Here is a 19,753-nt window from a genome sequence, read left to right as displayed (position 1 = left end):
ACCAAACACGACTAAAGCCTCTGCCCACCATGACGGTAATGTGAGAGCAAGTTGTTCGCTATTAGAAGTTAGAAATTTTACAATAGTTGACTGATTACAAGCGGTGTGAAGTCCGTGCTTCACGAGTCGCTCGTTGTGATTGTGTTGTGATTACACTTGATTCGTATTGTTCGGGGACTAGCGCGAACGCAGGTCCCCACTACCAGAAATTATACGCTCGAGTTACCCACATTTGGGGTAATCGCAGGGGTCAACCCAATCGAAGTGCAATGAGAGGGCCTCACCCTGAGAGGACCGCCTTGGTGATCACGGTAAACCTCCCGCGTCAGGTAAGTATGAGTTTATTTGGCGTCCCTGTACACCGACTGTCCCCGGCTGATTTCATCCTCCATGTGGGAACGGTGCATCGCGGTGATTATGACCCGTCGTCTTAATGACGATCCTGTCTCTTATTGATCTCTCCCGCTATAGCTCGCATGAACAGCACGTAAATGATGCTCGAGGTGTTGCTTGAATGTGTCTTCCCGAAAGGGAAGGGGGCCGTACTCGGAGGTAGTGCAATACCGAGACAACCCGTGGCTGGGACGCAGCAAGCCGCTTATTCCACAGCCAGTTTCCAAAAATCAGTTTAATATATGAGCTACTCAATGAGCAGCGTATCAGATATTAAGCTGATAAGAACAGATACTACACTTGATCTTAGCCAAAAGGCCGAGAAGCGATGCAGAATCTGGCTCGGACTACAGGGAGCGTTTATCATTCTAGGCCTCCGCCATGTGGGTGACGGACTCGGTTTTAGGCCCTTCTGCCTCCTAAGATCACATGTGATGATCAGTCATGAACGTAGTGCTATCACGTACGAGCAGTATTCGCTTGATACAGCGTCTTTGCGAGTGCAATGAGACATTTTTACCGCGCTAGTGCGTGCGTACGTTCTCACCGCACCGCTATAAAAGTCTAAAATATCACCGAGATCTTTCGTCTACGGCCATACCATCGAGAAAACACCGGTTCTCGTCCGATCACCGAAGTTAAGCTCGATTGGGCGCGGTTAGTACTTGGATGGGTGACCGCCTGGGAATACCGCGTGCTGTAGGCATTTCTTTTTCATTTTTTTTCTAAACTATAAAGAAAAAGTTAGTGCAGGTTGGTCATTGTCTAAGCTAAAGAAATCCCTCAGTTGTATGCGTTCTCAACTCGATCTATAGACAATTCAGGCATACTCAGCGACCGTATTGTAATCAAAATCGCGGTCGTAAACGTTCGCAAACGTTCAGCAGATTCAAGTAGAGTCATAATATTACAAGCGATCAGATCAGTGGATTGTGAAAGCCTGTAAGAGCGTTAGTACTCGCATAGGAAATGTCTCTCAATGCAGTAAAATACTATGAGAGAAAGTGCGCAGTATTATCGCATTGGTCGCGCGTTTACACCGCGAGTGAACACGAACATTACTCAGCTAGCATCTCATACAAGCTGAGATGCCATTCATAGCGTAAACCTTGTCCAAATAAATGCTTTTCGAGATCATGTTTTCACTCACTATAATAAAGCGCGAAGGTTGCAAAGCAGCGCGCGTATTCCACTGTTCTATTTTAGTGACGAAACAGTCGCACTGAACTTTCATCGCCGGTTAGCAACAACTGATCAAAACACAGCTCACCTTCGCTCGTTTCATCGCAAAAACACCGCTAGAATGCAGACCAAACACGACTAAAGCCTCTGCCCACCATGACGGTAATGTGAGAGCAAGTTGTTCGCTATTAGAAGTTAGAAATTTTACAATAGTTGACTGATTACAAGCGGTGTGAAGTCCGTGCTTCACGAGTCGCTCGTTGTGATTGTGTTGTGATTACACTTGATTCGTATTGTTCGGGGACTAGCGCGAACGCAGGTCCCCACTACCAGAAATTATACGCTCGAGTTACCCACATTTGGGGTAATCGCAGGGGTCAACCCAATCGAAGTGCAATGAGAGGGCCTCACCCTGAGAGGACCGCCTTGGTGATCACGGTAAACCTCCCGCGTCAGGTAAGTATGAGTTTATTTGGCGTCCCTGTACACCGACTGTCCCCGGCTGATTTCATCCTCCATGTGGGAACGGTGCATCGCGGTGATTATGACCCGTCGTCTTAATGACGATCCTGTCTCTTATTGATCTCTCCCGCTATAGCTCGCATGAACAGCACGTAAATGATGCTCGAGGTGTTGCTTGAATGTGTCTTCCCGAAAGGGAAGGGGGCCGTACTCGGAGGTAGTGCAATACCGAGACAACCCGTGGCTGGGACGCAGCAAGCCGCTTATTCCACAGCCAGTTTCCAAAAATCAGTTTAATATATGAGCTACTCAATGAGCAGCGTATCAGATATTAAGCTGATAAGAACAGATACTACACTTGATCTTAGCCAAAAGGCCGAGAAGCGATGCAGAATCTGGCTCGGACTACAGGGAGCGTTTATCATTCTAGGCCTCCGCCATGTGGGTGACGGACTCGGTTTTAGGCCCTTCTGCCTCCTAAGATCACATGTGATGATCAGTCATGAACGTAGTGCTATCACGTACGAGCAGTATTCGCTTGATACAGCGTCTTTGCGAGTGCAATGAGACATTTTTACCGCGCTAGTGCGTGCGTACGTTCTCACCGCACCGCTATAAAAGTCTAAAATATCACCGAGATCTTTCGTCTACGGCCATACCATCGAGAAAACACCGGTTCTCGTCCGATCACCGAAGTTAAGCTCGATTGGGCGCGGTTAGTACTTGGATGGGTGACCGCCTGGGAATACCGCGTGCTGTAGGCATTTCTTTTTCATTTTTTTTCTAAACTATAAAGAAAAAGTTAGTGCAGGTTGGTCATTGTCTAAGCTAAAGAAATCCCTCAGTTGTATGCGTTCTCAACTCGATCTATAGACAATTCAGGCATACTCAGCGACCGTATTGTAATCAAAATCGCGGTCGTAAACGTTCGCAAACGTTCAGCAGATTCAAGTAGAGTCATAATATTACAAGCGATCAGATCAGTGGATTGTGAAAGCCTGTAAGAGCGTTAGTACTCGCATAGGAAATGTCTCTCAATGCAGTAAAATACTATGAGAGAAAGTGCGCAGTATTATCGCATTGGTCGCGCGTTTACACCGCGAGTGAACACGAACATTACTCAGCTAGCATCTCATACAAGCTGAGATGCCATTCATAGCGTAAACCTTGTCCAAATAAATGCTTTTCGAGATCATGTTTTCACTCACTATAATAAAGCGCGAAGGTTGCAAAGCAGCGCGCGTATTCCACTGTTCTATTTTAGTGACGAAACAGTCGCACTGAACTTTCATCGCCGGTTAGCAACAACTGATCAAAACACAGCTCACCTTCGCTCGTTTCATCGCAAAAACACCGCTAGAATGCAGACCAAACACGACTAAAGCCTCTGCCCACCATGACGGTAATGTGAGAGCAAGTTGTTCGCTATTAGAAGTTAGAAATTTTACAATAGTTGACTGATTACAAGCGGTGTGAAGTCCGTGCTTCACGAGTCGCTCGTTGTGATTGTGTTGTGATTACACTTGATTCGTATTGTTCGGGGACTAGCGCGAACGCAGGTCCCCACTACCAGAAATTATACGCTCGAGTTACCCACATTTGGGGTAATCGCAGGGGTCAACCCAATCGAAGTGCAATGAGAGGGCCTCACCCTGAGAGGACCGCCTTGGTGATCACGGTAAACCTCCCGCGTCAGGTAAGTATGAGTTTATTTGGCGTCCCTGTACACCGACTGTCCCCGGCTGATTTCATCCTCCATGTGGGAACGGTGCATCGCGGTGATTATGACCCGTCGTCTTAATGACGATCCTGTCTCTTATTGATCTCTCCCGCTATAGCTCGCATGAACAGCACGTAAATGATGCTCGAGGTGTTGCTTGAATGTGTCTTCCCGAAAGGGAAGGGGGCCGTACTCGGAGGTAGTGCAATACCGAGACAACCCGTGGCTGGGACGCAGCAAGCCGCTTATTCCACAGCCAGTTTCCAAAAATCAGTTTAATATATGAGCTACTCAATGAGCAGCGTATCAGATATTAAGCTGATAAGAACAGATACTACACTTGATCTTAGCCAAAAGGCCGAGAAGCGATGCAGAATCTGGCTCGGACTACAGGGAGCGTTTATCATTCTAGGCCTCCGCCATGTGGGTGACGGACTCGGTTTTAGGCCCTTCTGCCTCCTAAGATCACATGTGATGATCAGTCATGAACGTAGTGCTATCACGTACGAGCAGTATTCGCTTGATACAGCGTCTTTGCGAGTGCAATGAGACATTTTTACCGCGCTAGTGCGTGCGTACGTTCTCACCGCACCGCTATAAAAGTCTAAAATATCACCGAGATCTTTCGTCTACGGCCATACCATCGAGAAAACACCGGTTCTCGTCCGATCACCGAAGTTAAGCTCGATTGGGCGCGGTTAGTACTTGGATGGGTGACCGCCTGGGAATACCGCGTGCTGTAGGCATTTCTTTTTCATTTTTTTTCTAAACTATAAAGAAAAAGTTAGTGCAGGTTGGTCATTGTCTAAGCTAAAGAAATCCCTCAGTTGTATGCGTTCTCAACTCGATCTATAGACAATTCAGGCATACTCAGCGACCGTATTGTAATCAAAATCGCGGTCGTAAACGTTCGCAAACGTTCAGCAGATTCAAGTAGAGTCATAATATTACAAGCGATCAGATCAGTGGATTGTGAAAGCCTGTAAGAGCGTTAGTACTCGCATAGGAAATGTCTCTCAATGCAGTAAAATACTATGAGAGAAAGTGCGCAGTATTATCGCATTGGTCGCGCGTTTACACCGCGAGTGAACACGAACATTACTCAGCTAGCATCTCATACAAGCTGAGATGCCATTCATAGCGTAAACCTTGTCCAAATAAATGCTTTTCGAGATCATGTTTTCACTCACTATAATAAAGCGCGAAGGTTGCAAAGCAGCGCGCGTATTCCACTGTTCTATTTTAGTGACGAAACAGTCGCACTGAACTTTCATCGCCGGTTAGCAACAACTGATCAAAACACAGCTCACCTTCGCTCGTTTCATCGCAAAAACACCGCTAGAATGCAGACCAAACACGACTAAAGCCTCTGCCCACCATGACGGTAATGTGAGAGCAAGTTGTTCGCTATTAGAAGTTAGAAATTTTACAATAGTTGACTGATTACAAGCGGTGTGAAGTCCGTGCTTCACGAGTCGCTCGTTGTGATTGTGTTGTGATTACACTTGATTCGTATTGTTCGGGGACTAGCGCGAACGCAGGTCCCCACTACCAGAAATTATACGCTCGAGTTACCCACATTTGGGGTAATCGCAGGGGTCAACCCAATCGAAGTGCAATGAGAGGGCCTCACCCTGAGAGGACCGCCTTGGTGATCACGGTAAACCTCCCGCGTCAGGTAAGTATGAGTTTATTTGGCGTCCCTGTACACCGACTGTCCCCGGCTGATTTCATCCTCCATGTGGGAACGGTGCATCGCGGTGATTATGACCCGTCGTCTTAATGACGATCCTGTCTCTTATTGATCTCTCCCGCTATAGCTCGCATGAACAGCACGTAAATGATGCTCGAGGTGTTGCTTGAATGTGTCTTCCCGAAAGGGAAGGGGGCCGTACTCGGAGGTAGTGCAATACCGAGACAACCCGTGGCTGGGACGCAGCAAGCCGCTTATTCCACAGCCAGTTTCCAAAAATCAGTTTAATATATGAGCTACTCAATGAGCAGCGTATCAGATATTAAGCTGATAAGAACAGATACTACACTTGATCTTAGCCAAAAGGCCGAGAAGCGATGCAGAATCTGGCTCGGACTACAGGGAGCGTTTATCATTCTAGGCCTCCGCCATGTGGGTGACGGACTCGGTTTTAGGCCCTTCTGCCTCCTAAGATCACATGTGATGATCAGTCATGAACGTAGTGCTATCACGTACGAGCAGTATTCGCTTGATACAGCGTCTTTGCGAGTGCAATGAGACATTTTTACCGCGCTAGTGCGTGCGTACGTTCTCACCGCACCGCTATAAAAGTCTAAAATATCACCGAGATCTTTCGTCTACGGCCATACCATCGAGAAAACACCGGTTCTCGTCCGATCACCGAAGTTAAGCTCGATTGGGCGCGGTTAGTACTTGGATGGGTGACCGCCTGGGAATACCGCGTGCTGTAGGCATTTCTTTTTCATTTTTTTTCTAAACTATAAAGAAAAAGTTAGTGCAGGTTGGTCATTGTCTAAGCTAAAGAAATCCCTCAGTTGTATGCGTTCTCAACTCGATCTATAGACAATTCAGGCATACTCAGCGACCGTATTGTAATCAAAATCGCGGTCGTAAACGTTCGCAAACGTTCAGCAGATTCAAGTAGAGTCATAATATTACAAGCGATCAGATCAGTGGATTGTGAAAGCCTGTAAGAGCGTTAGTACTCGCATAGGAAATGTCTCTCAATGCAGTAAAATACTATGAGAGAAAGTGCGCAGTATTATCGCATTGGTCGCGCGTTTACACCGCGAGTGAACACGAACATTACTCAGCTAGCATCTCATACAAGCTGAGATGCCATTCATAGCGTAAACCTTGTCCAAATAAATGCTTTTCGAGATCATGTTTTCACTCACTATAATAAAGCGCGAAGGTTGCAAAGCAGCGCGCGTATTCCACTGTTCTATTTTAGTGACGAAACAGTCGCACTGAACTTTCATCGCCGGTTAGCAACAACTGATCAAAACACAGCTCACCTTCGCTCGTTTCATCGCAAAAACACCGCTAGAATGCAGACCAAACACGACTAAAGCCTCTGCCCACCATGACGGTAATGTGAGAGCAAGTTGTTCGCTATTAGAAGTTAGAAATTTTACAATAGTTGACTGATTACAAGCGGTGTGAAGTCCGTGCTTCACGAGTCGCTCGTTGTGATTGTGTTGTGATTACACTTGATTCGTATTGTTCGGGGACTAGCGCGAACGCAGGTCCCCACTACCAGAAATTATACGCTCGAGTTACCCACATTTGGGGTAATCGCAGGGGTCAACCCAATCGAAGTGCAATGAGAGGGCCTCACCCTGAGAGGACCGCCTTGGTGATCACGGTAAACCTCCCGCGTCAGGTAAGTATGAGTTTATTTGGCGTCCCTGTACACCGACTGTCCCCGGCTGATTTCATCCTCCATGTGGGAACGGTGCATCGCGGTGATTATGACCCGTCGTCTTAATGACGATCCTGTCTCTTATTGATCTCTCCCGCTATAGCTCGCATGAACAGCACGTAAATGATGCTCGAGGTGTTGCTTGAATGTGTCTTCCCGAAAGGGAAGGGGGCCGTACTCGGAGGTAGTGCAATACCGAGACAACCCGTGGCTGGGACGCAGCAAGCCGCTTATTCCACAGCCAGTTTCCAAAAATCAGTTTAATATATGAGCTACTCAATGAGCAGCGTATCAGATATTAAGCTGATAAGAACAGATACTACACTTGATCTTAGCCAAAAGGCCGAGAAGCGATGCAGAATCTGGCTCGGACTACAGGGAGCGTTTATCATTCTAGGCCTCCGCCATGTGGGTGACGGACTCGGTTTTAGGCCCTTCTGCCTCCTAAGATCACATGTGATGATCAGTCATGAACGTAGTGCTATCACGTACGAGCAGTATTCGCTTGATACAGCGTCTTTGCGAGTGCAATGAGACATTTTTACCGCGCTAGTGCGTGCGTACGTTCTCACCGCACCGCTATAAAAGTCTAAAATATCACCGAGATCTTTCGTCTACGGCCATACCATCGAGAAAACACCGGTTCTCGTCCGATCACCGAAGTTAAGCTCGATTGGGCGCGGTTAGTACTTGGATGGGTGACCGCCTGGGAATACCGCGTGCTGTAGGCATTTCTTTTTCATTTTTTTTCTAAACTATAAAGAAAAAGTTAGTGCAGGTTGGTCATTGTCTAAGCTAAAGAAATCCCTCAGTTGTATGCGTTCTCAACTCGATCTATAGACAATTCAGGCATACTCAGCGACCGTATTGTAATCAAAATCGCGGTCGTAAACGTTCGCAAACGTTCAGCAGATTCAAGTAGAGTCATAATATTACAAGCGATCAGATCAGTGGATTGTGAAAGCCTGTAAGAGCGTTAGTACTCGCATAGGAAATGTCTCTCAATGCAGTAAAATACTATGAGAGAAAGTGCGCAGTATTATCGCATTGGTCGCGCGTTTACACCGCGAGTAAACACGAACATTACTCAGCTAGCATCTCATACAAGCTGAGATGCCATTCATAGCGTAAACCTTGTCCAAATAAATGCTTTTCGAGATCATGTTTTCACTCACTATAATAAAGCGCGAAGGTTGCAAAGCAGCGCGCGTATTCCACTGTTCTATTTTAGTGACGAAACAGTCGCACTGAACTTTCATCGCCGGTTAGCAACAACTGATCAAAACACAGCTCACCTTCGCTCGTTTCATCGCAAAAACACCGCTAGAATGCAGACCAAACACGACTAAAGCCTCTGCCCACCATGACGGTAATGTGAGAGCAAGTTGTTCGCTATTAGAAGTTAGAAATTTTACAATAGTTGACTGATTACAAGCGGTGTGAAGTCCGTGCTTCACGAGTCGCTCGTTGTGATTGTGTTGTGATTACACTTGATTCGTATTGTTCGGGGACTAGCGCGAACGCAGGTCCCCACTACCAGAAATTATACGCTCGAGTTACCCACATTTGGGGTAATCGCAGGGGTCAACCCAATCGAAGTGCAATGAGAGGGCCTCACCCTGAGAGGACCGCCTTGGTGATCACGGTAAACCTCCCGCGTCAGGTAAGTATGAGTTTATTTGGCGTCCCTGTACACCGACTGTCCCCGGCTGATTTCATCCTCCATGTGGGAACGGTGCATCGCGGTGATTATGACCCGTCGTCTTAATGACGATCCTGTCTCTTATTGATCTCTCCCGCTATAGCTCGCATGAACAGCACGTAAATGATGCTCGAGGTGTTGCTTGAATGTGTCTTCCCGAAAGGGAAGGGGGCCGTACTCGGAGGTAGTGCAATACCGAGACAACCCGTGGCTGGGACGCAGCAAGCCGCTTATTCCACAGCCAGTTTCCAAAAATCAGTTTAATATATGAGCTACTCAATGAGCAGCGTATCAGATATTAAGCTGATAAGAACAGATACTACACTTGATCTTAGCCAAAAGGCCGAGAAGCGATGCAGAATCTGGCTCGGACTACAGGGAGCGTTTATCATTCTAGGCCTCCGCCATGTGGGTGACGGACTCGGTTTTAGGCCCTTCTGCCTCCTAAGATCACATGTGATGATCAGTCATGAACGTAGTGCTATCACGTACGAGCAGTATTCGCTTGATACAGCGTCTTTGCGAGTGCAATGAGACATTTTTACCGCGCTAGTGCGTGCGTACGTTCTCACCGCACCGCTATAAAAGTCTAAAATATCACCGAGATCTTTCGTCTACGGCCATACCATCGAGAAAACACCGGTTCTCGTCCGATCACCGAAGTTAAGCTCGATTGGGCGCGGTTAGTACTTGGATGGGTGACCGCCTGGGAATACCGCGTGCTGTAGGCATTTCTTTTTCATTTTTTTTCTAAACTATAAAGAAAAAGTTAGTGCAGGTTGGTCATTGTCTAAGCTAAAGAAATCCCTCAGTTGTATGCGTTCTCAACTCGATCTATAGACAATTCAGGCATACTCAGCGACCGTATTGTAATCAAAATCGCGGTCGTAAACGTTCGCAAACGTTCAGCAGATTCAAGTAGAGTCATAATATTACAAGCGATCAGATCAGTGGATTGTGAAAGCCTGTAAGAGCGTTAGTACTCGCATAGGAAATGTCTCTCAATGCAGTAAAATACTATGAGAGAAAGTGCGCAGTATTATCGCATTGGTCGCGCGTTTACACCGCGAGTGAACACGAACATTACTCAGCTAGCATCTCATACAAGCTGAGATGCCATTCATAGCGTAAACCTTGTCCAAATAAATGCTTTTCGAGATCATGTTTTCACTCACTATAATAAAGCGCGAAGGTTGCAAAGCAGCGCGCGTATTCCACTGTTCTATTTTAGTGACGAAACAGTCGCACTGAACTTTCATCGCCGGTTAGCAACAACTGATCAAAACACAGCTCACCTTCGCTCGTTTCATCGCAAAAACACCGCTAGAATGCAGACCAAACACGACTAAAGCCTCTGCCCACCATGACGGTAATGTGAGAGCAAGTTGTTCGCTATTAGAAGTTAGAAATTTTACAATAGTTGACTGATTACAAGCGGTGTGAAGTCCGTGCTTCACGAGTCGCTCGTTGTGATTGTGTTGTGATTACACTTGATTCGTATTGTTCGGGGACTAGCGCGAACGCAGGTCCCCACTACCAGAAATTATACGCTCGAGTTACCCACATTTGGGGTAATCGCAGGGGTCAACCCAATCGAAGTGCAATGAGAGGGCCTCACCCTGAGAGGACCGCCTTGGTGATCACGGTAAACCTCCCGCGTCAGGTAAGTATGAGTTTATTTGGCGTCCCTGTACACCGACTGTCCCCGGCTGATTTCATCCTCCATGTGGGAACGGTGCATCGCGGTGATTATGACCCGTCGTCTTAATGACGATCCTGTCTCTTATTGATCTCTCCCGCTATAGCTCGCATGAACAGCACGTAAATGATGCTCGAGGTGTTGCTTGAATGTGTCTTCCCGAAAGGGAAGGGGGCCGTACTCGGAGGTAGTGCAATACCGAGACAACCCGTGGCTGGGACGCAGCAAGCCGCTTATTCCACAGCCAGTTTCCAAAAATCAGTTTAATATATGAGCTACTCAATGAGCAGCGTATCAGATATTAAGCTGATAAGAACAGATACTACACTTGATCTTAGCCAAAAGGCCGAGAAGCGATGCAGAATCTGGCTCGGACTACAGGGAGCGTTTATCATTCTAGGCCTCCGCCATGTGGGTGACGGACTCGGTTTTAGGCCCTTCTGCCTCCTAAGATCACATGTGATGATCAGTCATGAACGTAGTGCTATCACGTACGAGCAGTATTCGCTTGATACAGCGTCTTTGCGAGTGCAATGAGACATTTTTACCGCGCTAGTGCGTGCGTACGTTCTCACCGCACCGCTATAAAAGTCTAAAATATCACCGAGATCTTTCGTCTACGGCCATACCATCGAGAAAACACCGGTTCTCGTCCGATCACCGAAGTTAAGCTCGATTGGGCGCGGTTAGTACTTGGATGGGTGACCGCCTGGGAATACCGCGTGCTGTAGGCATTTCTTTTTCATTTTTTTTCTAAACTATAAAGAAAAAGTTAGTGCAGGTTGGTCATTGTCTAAGCTAAAGAAATCCCTCAGTTGTATGCGTTCTCAACTCGATCTATAGACAATTCAGGCATACTCAGCGACCGTATTGTAATCAAAATCGCGGTCGTAAACGTTCGCAAACGTTCAGCAGATTCAAGTAGAGTCATAATATTACAAGCGATCAGATCAGTGGATTGTGAAAGCCTGTAAGAGCGTTAGTACTCGCATAGGAAATGTCTCTCAATGCAGTAAAATACTATGAGAGAAAGTGCGCAGTATTATCGCATTGGTCGCGCGTTTACACCGCGAGTGAACACGAACATTACTCAGCTAGCATCTCATACAAGCTGAGATGCCATTCATAGCGTAAACCTTGTCCAAATAAATGCTTTTCGAGATCATGTTTTCACTCACTATAATAAAGCGCGAAGGTTGCAAAGCAGCGCGCGTATTCCACTGTTCTATTTTAGTGACGAAACAGTCGCACTGAACTTTCATCGCCGGTTAGCAACAACTGATCAAAACACAGCTCACCTTCGCTCGTTTCATCGCAAAAACACCGCTAGAATGCAGACCAAACACGACTAAAGCCTCTGCCCACCATGACGGTAATGTGAGAGCAAGTTGTTCGCTATTAGAAGTTAGAAATTTTACAATAGTTGACTGATTACAAGCGGTGTGAAGTCCGTGCTTCACGAGTCGCTCGTTGTGATTGTGTTGTGATTACACTTGATTCGTATTGTTCGGGGACTAGCGCGAACGCAGGTCCCCACTACCAGAAATTATACGCTCGAGTTACCCACATTTGGGGTAATCGCAGGGGTCAACCCAATCGAAGTGCAATGAGAGGGCCTCACCCTGAGAGGACCGCCTTGGTGATCACGGTAAACCTCCCGCGTCAGGTAAGTATGAGTTTATTTGGCGTCCCTGTACACCGACTGTCCCCGGCTGATTTCATCCTCCATGTGGGAACGGTGCATCGCGGTGATTATGACCCGTCGTCTTAATGACGATCCTGTCTCTTATTGATCTCTCCCGCTATAGCTCGCATGAACAGCACGTGAATGATGCTCGAGGTGTTGCTTGAATGTGTCTTCCCGAAAGGGAAGGGGGCCGTACTCGGAGGTAGTGCAATACCGAGACAACCCGTGGCTGGGACGCAGCAAGCCGCTTATTCCACAGCCAGTTTCCAAAAATCAGTTTAATATATGAGCTACTCAATGAGCAGCGTATCAGATATTAAGCTGATAAGAACAGATACTACACTTGATCTTAGCCAAAAGGCCGAGAAGCGATGCAGAATCTGGCTCGGACTACAGGGAGCGTTTATCATTCTAGGCCTCCGCCATGTGGGTGACGGACTCGGTTTTAGGCCCTTCTGCCTCCTAAGATCACATGTGATGATCAGTCATGAACGTAGTGCTATCACGTACGAGCAGTATTCGCTTGATACAGCGTCTTTGCGAGTGCAATGAGACATTTTTACCGCGCTAGTGCGTGCGTACGTTCTCACCGCACCGCTATAAAAGTCTAAAATATCACCGAGATCTTTCGTCTACGGCCATACCATCGAGAAAACACCGGTTCTCGTCCGATCACCGAAGTTAAGCTCGATTGGGCGCGGTTAGTACTTGGATGGGTGACCGCCTGGGAATACCGCGTGCTGTAGGCATTTCTTTTTCATTTTTTTTCTAAACTATAAAGAAAAAGTTAGTGCAGGTTGGTCATTGTCTAAGCTAAAGAAATCCCTCAGTTGTATGCGTTCTCAACTCGATCTATAGACAATTCAGGCATACTCAGCGACCGTATTGTAATCAAAATCGCGGTCGTAAACGTTCGCAAACGTTCAGCAGATTCAAGTAGAGTCATAATATTACAAGCGATCAGATCAGTGGATTGTGAAAGCCTGTAAGAGCGTTAGTACTCGCATAGGAAATGTCTCTCAATGCAGTAAAATACTATGAGAGAAAGTGCGCAGTATTATCGCATTGGTCGCGCGTTTACACCGCGAGTGAACACGAACATTACTCAGCTAGCATCTCATACAAGCTGAGATGCCATTCATAGCGTAAACCTTGTCCAAATAAATGCTTTTCGAGATCATGTTTTCACTCACTATAATAAAGCGCGAAGGTTGCAAAGCAGCGCGCGTATTCCACTGTTCTATTTTAGTGACGAAACAGTCGCACTGAACTTTCATCGCCGGTTAGCAACAACTGATCAAAACACAGCTCACCTTCGCTCGTTTCATCGCAAAAACACCGCTAGAATGCAGACCAAACACGACTAAAGCCTCTGCCCACCATGACGGTAATGTGAGAGCAAGTTGTTCGCTATTAGAAGTTAGAAATTTTACAATAGTTGACTGATTACAAGCGGTGTGAAGTCCGTGCTTCACGAGTCGCTCGTTGTGATTGTGTTGTGATTACACTTGATTCGTATTGTTCGGGGACTAGCGCGAACGCAGGTCCCCACTACCAGAAATTATACGCTCGAGTTACCCACATTTGGGGTAATCGCAGGGGTCAACCCAATCGAAGTGCAATGAGAGGGCCTCACCCTGAGAGGACCGCCTTGGTGATCACGGTAAACCTCCCGCGTCAGGTAAGTATGAGTTTATTTGGCGTCCCTGTACACCGACTGTCCCCGGCTGATTTCATCCTCCATGTGGGAACGGTGCATCGCGGTGATTATGACCCGTCGTCTTAATGACGATCCTGTCTCTTATTGATCTCTCCCGCTATAGCTCGCATGAACAGCACGTGAATGATGCTCGAGGTGTTGCTTGAATGTGTCTTCCCGAAAGGGAAGGGGGCCGTACTCGGAGGTAGTGCAATACCGAGACAACCCGTGGCTGGGACGCAGCAAGCCGCTTATTCCACAGCCAGTTTCCAAAAATCAGTTTAATATATGAGCTACTCAATGAGCAGCGTATCAGATATTAAGCTGATAAGAACAGATACTTTTTTTTGTATTTGAATAGTTTATTTACAATAAATCAAATCTATTATACAATCTTTAAATCCAGTTGAGGACTATATCTAATCTTGATTACAATGGTTGTTTTGACAATATCGATAATGTGTAGTTTTAGAGAAGAGAGGGATCCCGGGAGAAATCCGCCTCTCCGGCTCTTGCACGACAGAGGCGTTAATCCCCCCGGAAGCCTCGCTCCTCCCATTGTTCACGCGGTTTATTTCACCGCTTATGGCATTATATATTTGGAGTTGTACATTGGATACATGTTGGCCTCCTCGCTGTTTCCACAGGTGGGAGGACAGTGAGGGGCGGAGGGGGTATTGATGTTTCTCCAGCCACCGTGCTTACAATTAAGTGGACAGTGGTGGAAAAGAGGGGGGTAGCCAGATCGCCATGCGCACAATTAAGTGGACAGCGATAGGCAAGGGAAGGAGAAGTAATGCGATGGGGCCCGGGGCGAGTTGCCCTGGGTTGCCCGGTTTTATTGTGTGCTATACGAGGACAGAGAGGGCCTCGCCCCGCCAGCAGCAGAGGACATCATTGATGCCCCAGCGGCTATACGCGGCAAGAGGTCCGAGGACGGCCGCGTCCCTCTCTATCCTCTCTCTGATCTTATATTTAGCTACACTGACTATTTCTGCTTGTCTCTTCTCGAATAGAGAAGTGTTCCTTGCAGTCCACAGACACCATAGTATGAGTTTAAAGATGTACACCACTAAGTTAGTTTTGCTCTTGTCACCCTTAGCTGTGGATAGTCCAAGAGTAAGGATGACATTGTTAACATTACGGGTTAGGGGAGTAGCGTTAATCCGCTCAGCTATAGGAAATGCCCAGTCCCAAACCCGCGAACAGATACTACACTTGATCTTAGCCAAAAGGCCGAGAAGCGATGCAGAATCTGGCTCGGACTACAGGGAGCGTTTATCATTCTAGGCCTCCGCCATGTGGGTGACGGACTCGGTTTTAGGCCCTTCTGCCTCCTAAGATCACATGTGATGATCAGTCATGAACGTAGTGCTATCACGTACGAGCAGTATTCGCTTGATACAGCGTCTTTGCGAGTGCAATGAGACATTTTTACCGCGCTAGTGCGTGCGTACGTTCTCACCGCACCGCTATAAAAGTCTAAAATATCACCGAGATCTTTCGTCTACGGCCATACCATCGAGAAAACACCGGTTCTCGTCCGATCACCGAAGTTAAGCTCGATTGGGCGCGGTTAGTACTTGGATGGGTGACCGCCTGGGAATACCGCGTGCTGTAGGCATTTCTTTTTCATTTTTTTTCTAAACTATAAAGAAAAAGTTAGTGCAGGTTGGTCATTGTCTAAGCTAAAGAAATCCCTCAGTTGTATGCGTTCTCAACTCGATCTATAGACAATTCAGGCATACTCAGCGACCGTATTGTAATCAAAATCGCGGTCGTAAACGTTCGCAAACGTTCAGCAGATTCAAGTAGAGTCATAATATTACAAGCGATCAGATCAGTGGATTGTGAAAGCCTGTAAGAGCGTTAGTACTCGCATAGGAAATGTCTCTCAATGCAGTAAAATACTATGAGAGAAAGTGCGCAGTATTATCGCATTGGTCGCGCGTTTACACCGCGAGTGAACACGAACATTACTCAGCTAGCATCTCATACAAGCTGAGATGCCATTCATAGCGTAAACCTTGTCCAAATAAATGCTTTTCGAGATCATGTTTTCACTCACTATAATAAAGCGCGAAGGTTGCAAAGCAGCGCGCGTATTCCACTGTTCTATTTTAGTGACGAAACAGTCGCACTGAACTTTCATCGCCGGTTAGCAACAACTGATCAAAACACAGCTCACCTTCGCTCGTTTCATCGCAAAAACACCGCTAGAATGCAGACCAAACACGACTAAAGCCTCTGCCCACCATGACGGTAATGTGAGAGCAAGTTGTTCGCTATTAGAAGTTAGAAATTTTACAATAGTTGACTGATTACAAGCGGTGTGAAGTCCGTGCTTCACGAGTCGCTCGTTGTGATTGTGTTGTGATTACACTTGATTCGTATTGTTCGGGGACTAGCGCGAACGCAGGTCCCCACTACCAGAAATTATACGCTCGAGTTACCCACATTTGGGGTAATCGCAGGGGTCAACCCAATCGAAGTGCAATGAGAGGGCCTCACCCTGAGAGGACCGCCTTGGTGATCACGGTAAACCTCCCGCGTCAGGTAAGTATGAGTTTATTTGGCGTCCCTGTACACCGACTGTCCCCGGCTGATTTCATCCTCCATGTGGGAACGGTGCATCGCGGTGATTATGACCCGTCGTCTTAATGACGATCCTGTCTCTTATTGATCTCTCCCGCTATAGCTCGCATGAACAGCACGTGAATGATGCTCGAGGTGTTGCTTGAATGTGTCTTCCCGAAAGGGAAGGGGGCCGTACTCGGAGGTAGTGCAATACCGAGACAACCCGTGGCTGGGACGCAGCAAGCCGCTTATTCCACAGCCAGTTTCCAAAAATCAGTTTAATATATGAGCTACTCAATGAGCAGCGTATCAGATATTAAGCTGATAAGAACAGATACTACACTTGATCTTAGCCAAAAGGCCGAGAAGCGATGCAGAATCTGGCTCGGACTACAGGGAGCGTTTATCATTCTAGGCCTCCGCCATGTGGGTGACGGACTCGGTTTTAGGCCCTTCTGCCTCCTAAGATCACATGTGATGATCAGTCATGAACGTAGTGCTATCACGTACGAGCAGTATTCGCTTGATACAGCGTCTTTGCGAGTGCAATGAGACATTTTTACCGCGCTAGTGCGTGCGTACGTTCTCACCGCACCGCTATAAAAGTCTAAAATATCACCGAGATCTTTCGTCTACGGCCATACCATCGAGAAAACACCGGTTCTCGTCCGATCACCGAAGTTAAGCTCGATTGGGCGCGGTTAGTACTTGGATGGGTGACCGCCTGGGAATACCGCGTGCTGTAGGCATTTCTTTTTCATTTTTTTTCTAAACTATAAAGAAAAAGTTAGTGCAGGTTGGTCATTGTCTAAGCTAAAGAAATCCCTCAGTTGTATGCGTTCTCAACTCGATCTATAGACAATTCAGGCATACTCAGCGACCGTATTGTAATCAAAATCGCGGTCGTAAACGTTCGCAAACGTTCAGCAGATTCAAGTAGAGTCATAATATTACAAGCGATCAGATCAGTGGATTGTGAAAGCCTGTAAGAGCGTTAGTACTCGCATAGGAAATGTCTCTCAATGCAGTAAAATACTATGAGAGAAAGTGCGCAGTATTATCGCATTGGTCGCGCGTTTACACCGCGAGTGAACACGAACATTACTCAGCTAGCATCTCATACAAGCTGAGATGCCATTCATAGCGTAAACCTTGTCCAAATAAATGCTTTTCGAGATCATGTTTTCACTCACTATAATAAAGCGCGAAGGTTGCAAAGCAGCGCGCGTATTCCACTGTTCTATTTTAGTGACGAAACAGTCGCACTGAACTTTCATCGCCGGTTAGCAACAACTGATCAAAACACAGCTCACCTTCGCTCGTTTCATCGCAAAAACACCGCTAGAATGCAGACCAAACACGACTAAAGCCTCTGCCCACCATGACGGTAATGTGAGAGCAAGTTGTTCGCTATTAGAAGTTAGAAATTTTACAATAGTTGACTGATTACAAGCGGTGTGAAGTCCGTGCTTCACGAGTCGCTCGTTGTGATTGTGTTGTGATTACACTTGATTCGTATTGTTCGGGGACTAGCGCGAACGCAGGTCCCCACTACCAGAAATTATACGCTCGAGTTACCCACATTTGGGGTAATCGCAGGGGTCAACCCAATCGAAGTGCAATGAGAGGGCCTCACCCTGAGAGGACCGCCTTGGTGATCACGGTAAACCTCCCGCGTCAGGTAAGTATGAGTTTATTTGGCGTCCCTGTACACCGACTGTCCCCGGCTGATTTCATCCTCCATGTGGGAACGGTGCATCGCGGTGATTATGACCCGTCGTCTTAATGACGATCCTGTCTCTTATTGATCTCTCCCGCTATAGCTCGCATGAACAGCACGTAAATGATGCTCGAGGTGTTGCTTGAATGTGTCTTCCCGAAAGGGAAGGGGGCCGTACTCGGAGGTAGTGCAATACCGAGACAACCCGTGGCTGGGACGCAGCAAGCCGCTTATTCCACAGCCAGTTTCCAAAAATCAGTTTAATATATGAGCTACTCAATGAGCAGCGTATCAGATATTAAGCTGATAAGAACAGATACTACACTTGATCTTAGCCAAAAGGCCGAGAAGCGATGCAGAATCTGGCTCGGACTACAGGGAGCGTTTATCATTCTAGGCCTCCGCCATGTGGGTGACGGACTCGGTTTTAGGCCCTTCTGCCTCCTAAGATCACATGTGATGATCAGTCATGAACGTAGTGCTATCACGTACGAGCAGTATTCGCTTGATACAGCGTCTTTGCGAGTGCAATGAGACATTTTTACCGCGCTAGTGCGTGCGTACGTTCTCACCGCACCGCTATAAAAGTCTAAAATATCACCGAGATCTTTCGTCTACGGCCATACCATCGAGAAAACACCGGTTCTCGTCCGATCACCGAAGTTAAGCTCGATTGGGCGCGGTTAGTACTTGGATGGGTGACCGCCTGGGAATACCGCGTGCTGTAGGCATTTCTTTTTCATTTTTTTTCTAAACTATAAAGAAAAAGTTAGTGCAGGTTGGTCATTGTCTAAGCTAAAGAAATCCCTCAGTTGTATGCGTTCTCAACTCGATCTATAGACAATTCAGGCATACTCAGCGACCGTATTGTAATCAAAATCGCGGTCGTAAACGTTCGCAAACGTTCAGCAGATTCAAGTAGAGTCATAATATTACAAGCGATCAGATCAGTGGATTGTGAAAGCCTGTAAGAGCGTTAGTACTCGCATAGGAAATGTCTCTCAATGCAGTAAAATACTATGAGAGAAAGTGCGCAGTATTATCGCATTGGTCGCGCGTTTACACCGCGAGTGAACACGAACATTACTCAGCTAGCATCTCATACAAGCTGAGATGCCATTCATAGCGTAAACCTTGTCCAAATAAATGCTTTTCGAGATCATGTTTTCACTCACTATAATAAAGCGCGAAGGTTGCAAAGCAGCGCGCGTATTCCACTGTTCTATTTTAGTGACGAAACAGTCGCACTGAACTTTCATCGCCGGTTAGCAACAACTGATCAAAACACAGCTCACCTTCGCTCGTTTCATCGCAAAAACACCGCTAGAATGCAGACCAAACACGACTAAAGCCTCTGCCCACCATGACGGTAATGTGAGAGCAAGTTGTTCGCTATTAGAAGTTAGAAATTTTACAATAGTTGACTGATTACAAGCGGTGTGAAGTCCGTGCTTCACGAGTCGCTCGTTGTGATTGTGTTGTGATTACACTTG

General features: G+C 46.8%; 33 non-coding genes and 1 pseudogene across 33 annotated transcripts; 11 read left to right on the top strand and 23 right to left on the bottom strand.

Annotated features, from left to right (window-relative positions):
- Positions 1 to 171: 171 nt before the first annotated feature.
- On the bottom strand, positions 172 to 337 carry LOC125571124. Its single transcript, XR_007313436.1, has one exon. It is a non-coding gene; the product is annotated as a U1 spliceosomal RNA (small nuclear RNA).
- A 193-nt stretch (positions 338 to 530) lies between these two features.
- On the bottom strand, positions 531 to 723 carry LOC125570533. The gene has a single exon (XR_007312858.1). It is a non-coding gene; the product is annotated as a U2 spliceosomal RNA (small nuclear RNA).
- A 257-nt stretch (positions 724 to 980) lies between these two features.
- LOC125570361 lies at positions 981 to 1,099 on the top strand. Its single transcript, XR_007312688.1, has one exon. It is a non-coding gene; the product is annotated as a 5S ribosomal RNA (ribosomal RNA).
- Positions 1,100 to 1,873: 774 nt separating this feature from the next.
- On the bottom strand, positions 1,874 to 2,039 carry LOC125571123. The gene has a single exon (XR_007313435.1). It is a non-coding gene; the product is annotated as a U1 spliceosomal RNA (small nuclear RNA).
- A 193-nt stretch (positions 2,040 to 2,232) lies between these two features.
- On the bottom strand, positions 2,233 to 2,425 carry LOC125570532. Its single transcript, XR_007312857.1, has one exon. It is a non-coding gene; the product is annotated as a U2 spliceosomal RNA (small nuclear RNA).
- A 257-nt stretch (positions 2,426 to 2,682) lies between these two features.
- Positions 2,683 to 2,801, top strand: LOC125570350. Its single transcript, XR_007312677.1, has one exon. It is a non-coding gene; the product is annotated as a 5S ribosomal RNA (ribosomal RNA).
- A 774-nt stretch (positions 2,802 to 3,575) lies between these two features.
- Positions 3,576 to 3,741, bottom strand: LOC125571122. The gene has a single exon (XR_007313434.1). It is a non-coding gene; the product is annotated as a U1 spliceosomal RNA (small nuclear RNA).
- Positions 3,742 to 3,934: 193 nt separating this feature from the next.
- On the bottom strand, positions 3,935 to 4,127 carry LOC125570530. Its single transcript, XR_007312855.1, has one exon. It is a non-coding gene; the product is annotated as a U2 spliceosomal RNA (small nuclear RNA).
- A 257-nt stretch (positions 4,128 to 4,384) lies between these two features.
- LOC125570339 lies at positions 4,385 to 4,503 on the top strand. The gene has a single exon (XR_007312666.1). It is a non-coding gene; the product is annotated as a 5S ribosomal RNA (ribosomal RNA).
- A 774-nt stretch (positions 4,504 to 5,277) lies between these two features.
- LOC125571120 lies at positions 5,278 to 5,443 on the bottom strand. The gene has a single exon (XR_007313432.1). It is a non-coding gene; the product is annotated as a U1 spliceosomal RNA (small nuclear RNA).
- Positions 5,444 to 5,636: 193 nt separating this feature from the next.
- LOC125570529 lies at positions 5,637 to 5,829 on the bottom strand. The gene has a single exon (XR_007312854.1). It is a non-coding gene; the product is annotated as a U2 spliceosomal RNA (small nuclear RNA).
- Positions 5,830 to 6,086: 257 nt separating this feature from the next.
- On the top strand, positions 6,087 to 6,205 carry LOC125571264. Its single transcript, XR_007313578.1, has one exon. It is a non-coding gene; the product is annotated as a 5S ribosomal RNA (ribosomal RNA).
- A 774-nt stretch (positions 6,206 to 6,979) lies between these two features.
- On the bottom strand, positions 6,980 to 7,145 carry LOC125571119. Its single transcript, XR_007313431.1, has one exon. It is a non-coding gene; the product is annotated as a U1 spliceosomal RNA (small nuclear RNA).
- A 193-nt stretch (positions 7,146 to 7,338) lies between these two features.
- On the bottom strand, positions 7,339 to 7,531 carry LOC125570528. The gene has a single exon (XR_007312853.1). It is a non-coding gene; the product is annotated as a U2 spliceosomal RNA (small nuclear RNA).
- A 257-nt stretch (positions 7,532 to 7,788) lies between these two features.
- LOC125571253 lies at positions 7,789 to 7,907 on the top strand. The gene has a single exon (XR_007313566.1). It is a non-coding gene; the product is annotated as a 5S ribosomal RNA (ribosomal RNA).
- A 774-nt stretch (positions 7,908 to 8,681) lies between these two features.
- Positions 8,682 to 8,847, bottom strand: LOC125571118. Its single transcript, XR_007313430.1, has one exon. It is a non-coding gene; the product is annotated as a U1 spliceosomal RNA (small nuclear RNA).
- A 193-nt stretch (positions 8,848 to 9,040) lies between these two features.
- LOC125570527 lies at positions 9,041 to 9,233 on the bottom strand. Its single transcript, XR_007312852.1, has one exon. It is a non-coding gene; the product is annotated as a U2 spliceosomal RNA (small nuclear RNA).
- Positions 9,234 to 9,490: 257 nt separating this feature from the next.
- On the top strand, positions 9,491 to 9,609 carry LOC125571242. The gene has a single exon (XR_007313555.1). It is a non-coding gene; the product is annotated as a 5S ribosomal RNA (ribosomal RNA).
- Positions 9,610 to 10,383: 774 nt separating this feature from the next.
- On the bottom strand, positions 10,384 to 10,549 carry LOC125571117. The gene has a single exon (XR_007313429.1). It is a non-coding gene; the product is annotated as a U1 spliceosomal RNA (small nuclear RNA).
- A 193-nt stretch (positions 10,550 to 10,742) lies between these two features.
- On the bottom strand, positions 10,743 to 10,935 carry LOC125570526. Its single transcript, XR_007312851.1, has one exon. It is a non-coding gene; the product is annotated as a U2 spliceosomal RNA (small nuclear RNA).
- Positions 10,936 to 11,192: 257 nt separating this feature from the next.
- On the top strand, positions 11,193 to 11,311 carry LOC125571231. The gene has a single exon (XR_007313544.1). It is a non-coding gene; the product is annotated as a 5S ribosomal RNA (ribosomal RNA).
- A 774-nt stretch (positions 11,312 to 12,085) lies between these two features.
- Positions 12,086 to 12,251, bottom strand: LOC125571116. Its single transcript, XR_007313428.1, has one exon. It is a non-coding gene; the product is annotated as a U1 spliceosomal RNA (small nuclear RNA).
- A 193-nt stretch (positions 12,252 to 12,444) lies between these two features.
- On the bottom strand, positions 12,445 to 12,637 carry LOC125570525. The gene has a single exon (XR_007312850.1). It is a non-coding gene; the product is annotated as a U2 spliceosomal RNA (small nuclear RNA).
- A 257-nt stretch (positions 12,638 to 12,894) lies between these two features.
- On the top strand, positions 12,895 to 13,013 carry LOC125571220. Its single transcript, XR_007313533.1, has one exon. It is a non-coding gene; the product is annotated as a 5S ribosomal RNA (ribosomal RNA).
- Positions 13,014 to 13,787: 774 nt separating this feature from the next.
- Positions 13,788 to 13,953, bottom strand: LOC125571115. The gene has a single exon (XR_007313427.1). It is a non-coding gene; the product is annotated as a U1 spliceosomal RNA (small nuclear RNA).
- Positions 13,954 to 14,146: 193 nt separating this feature from the next.
- On the bottom strand, positions 14,147 to 14,349 carry LOC125570799. The gene has a single exon (XR_007313115.1). It is a non-coding gene; the product is annotated as a U2 spliceosomal RNA (small nuclear RNA).
- Positions 14,350 to 15,066: 717 nt separating this feature from the next.
- Positions 15,067 to 15,211, bottom strand: LOC125570828 (annotated as a pseudogene).
- A 257-nt stretch (positions 15,212 to 15,468) lies between these two features.
- Positions 15,469 to 15,587, top strand: LOC125571208. The gene has a single exon (XR_007313521.1). It is a non-coding gene; the product is annotated as a 5S ribosomal RNA (ribosomal RNA).
- A 774-nt stretch (positions 15,588 to 16,361) lies between these two features.
- Positions 16,362 to 16,527, bottom strand: LOC125571114. Its single transcript, XR_007313425.1, has one exon. It is a non-coding gene; the product is annotated as a U1 spliceosomal RNA (small nuclear RNA).
- A 193-nt stretch (positions 16,528 to 16,720) lies between these two features.
- LOC125570524 lies at positions 16,721 to 16,913 on the bottom strand. Its single transcript, XR_007312849.1, has one exon. It is a non-coding gene; the product is annotated as a U2 spliceosomal RNA (small nuclear RNA).
- A 257-nt stretch (positions 16,914 to 17,170) lies between these two features.
- On the top strand, positions 17,171 to 17,289 carry LOC125571197. Its single transcript, XR_007313510.1, has one exon. It is a non-coding gene; the product is annotated as a 5S ribosomal RNA (ribosomal RNA).
- Positions 17,290 to 18,063: 774 nt separating this feature from the next.
- On the bottom strand, positions 18,064 to 18,229 carry LOC125571113. The gene has a single exon (XR_007313424.1). It is a non-coding gene; the product is annotated as a U1 spliceosomal RNA (small nuclear RNA).
- Positions 18,230 to 18,422: 193 nt separating this feature from the next.
- On the bottom strand, positions 18,423 to 18,615 carry LOC125570523. The gene has a single exon (XR_007312848.1). It is a non-coding gene; the product is annotated as a U2 spliceosomal RNA (small nuclear RNA).
- Positions 18,616 to 18,872: 257 nt separating this feature from the next.
- Positions 18,873 to 18,991, top strand: LOC125571186. Its single transcript, XR_007313499.1, has one exon. It is a non-coding gene; the product is annotated as a 5S ribosomal RNA (ribosomal RNA).
- The last annotated feature ends 762 nt before the right edge of the window (positions 18,992 to 19,753 follow it).

This window comes from Nematostella vectensis, chromosome 8 (assembly GCF_932526225.1).
Source record: "Nematostella vectensis chromosome 8, jaNemVect1.1, whole genome shotgun sequence".
Taxonomy (NCBI): Eukaryota; Metazoa; Cnidaria; class Anthozoa; order Actiniaria; family Edwardsiidae; genus Nematostella; species Nematostella vectensis.
Note: the sequence above shows the minus strand (reverse complement) of the source record. Positions and strands in the feature narration are given on the sequence as shown.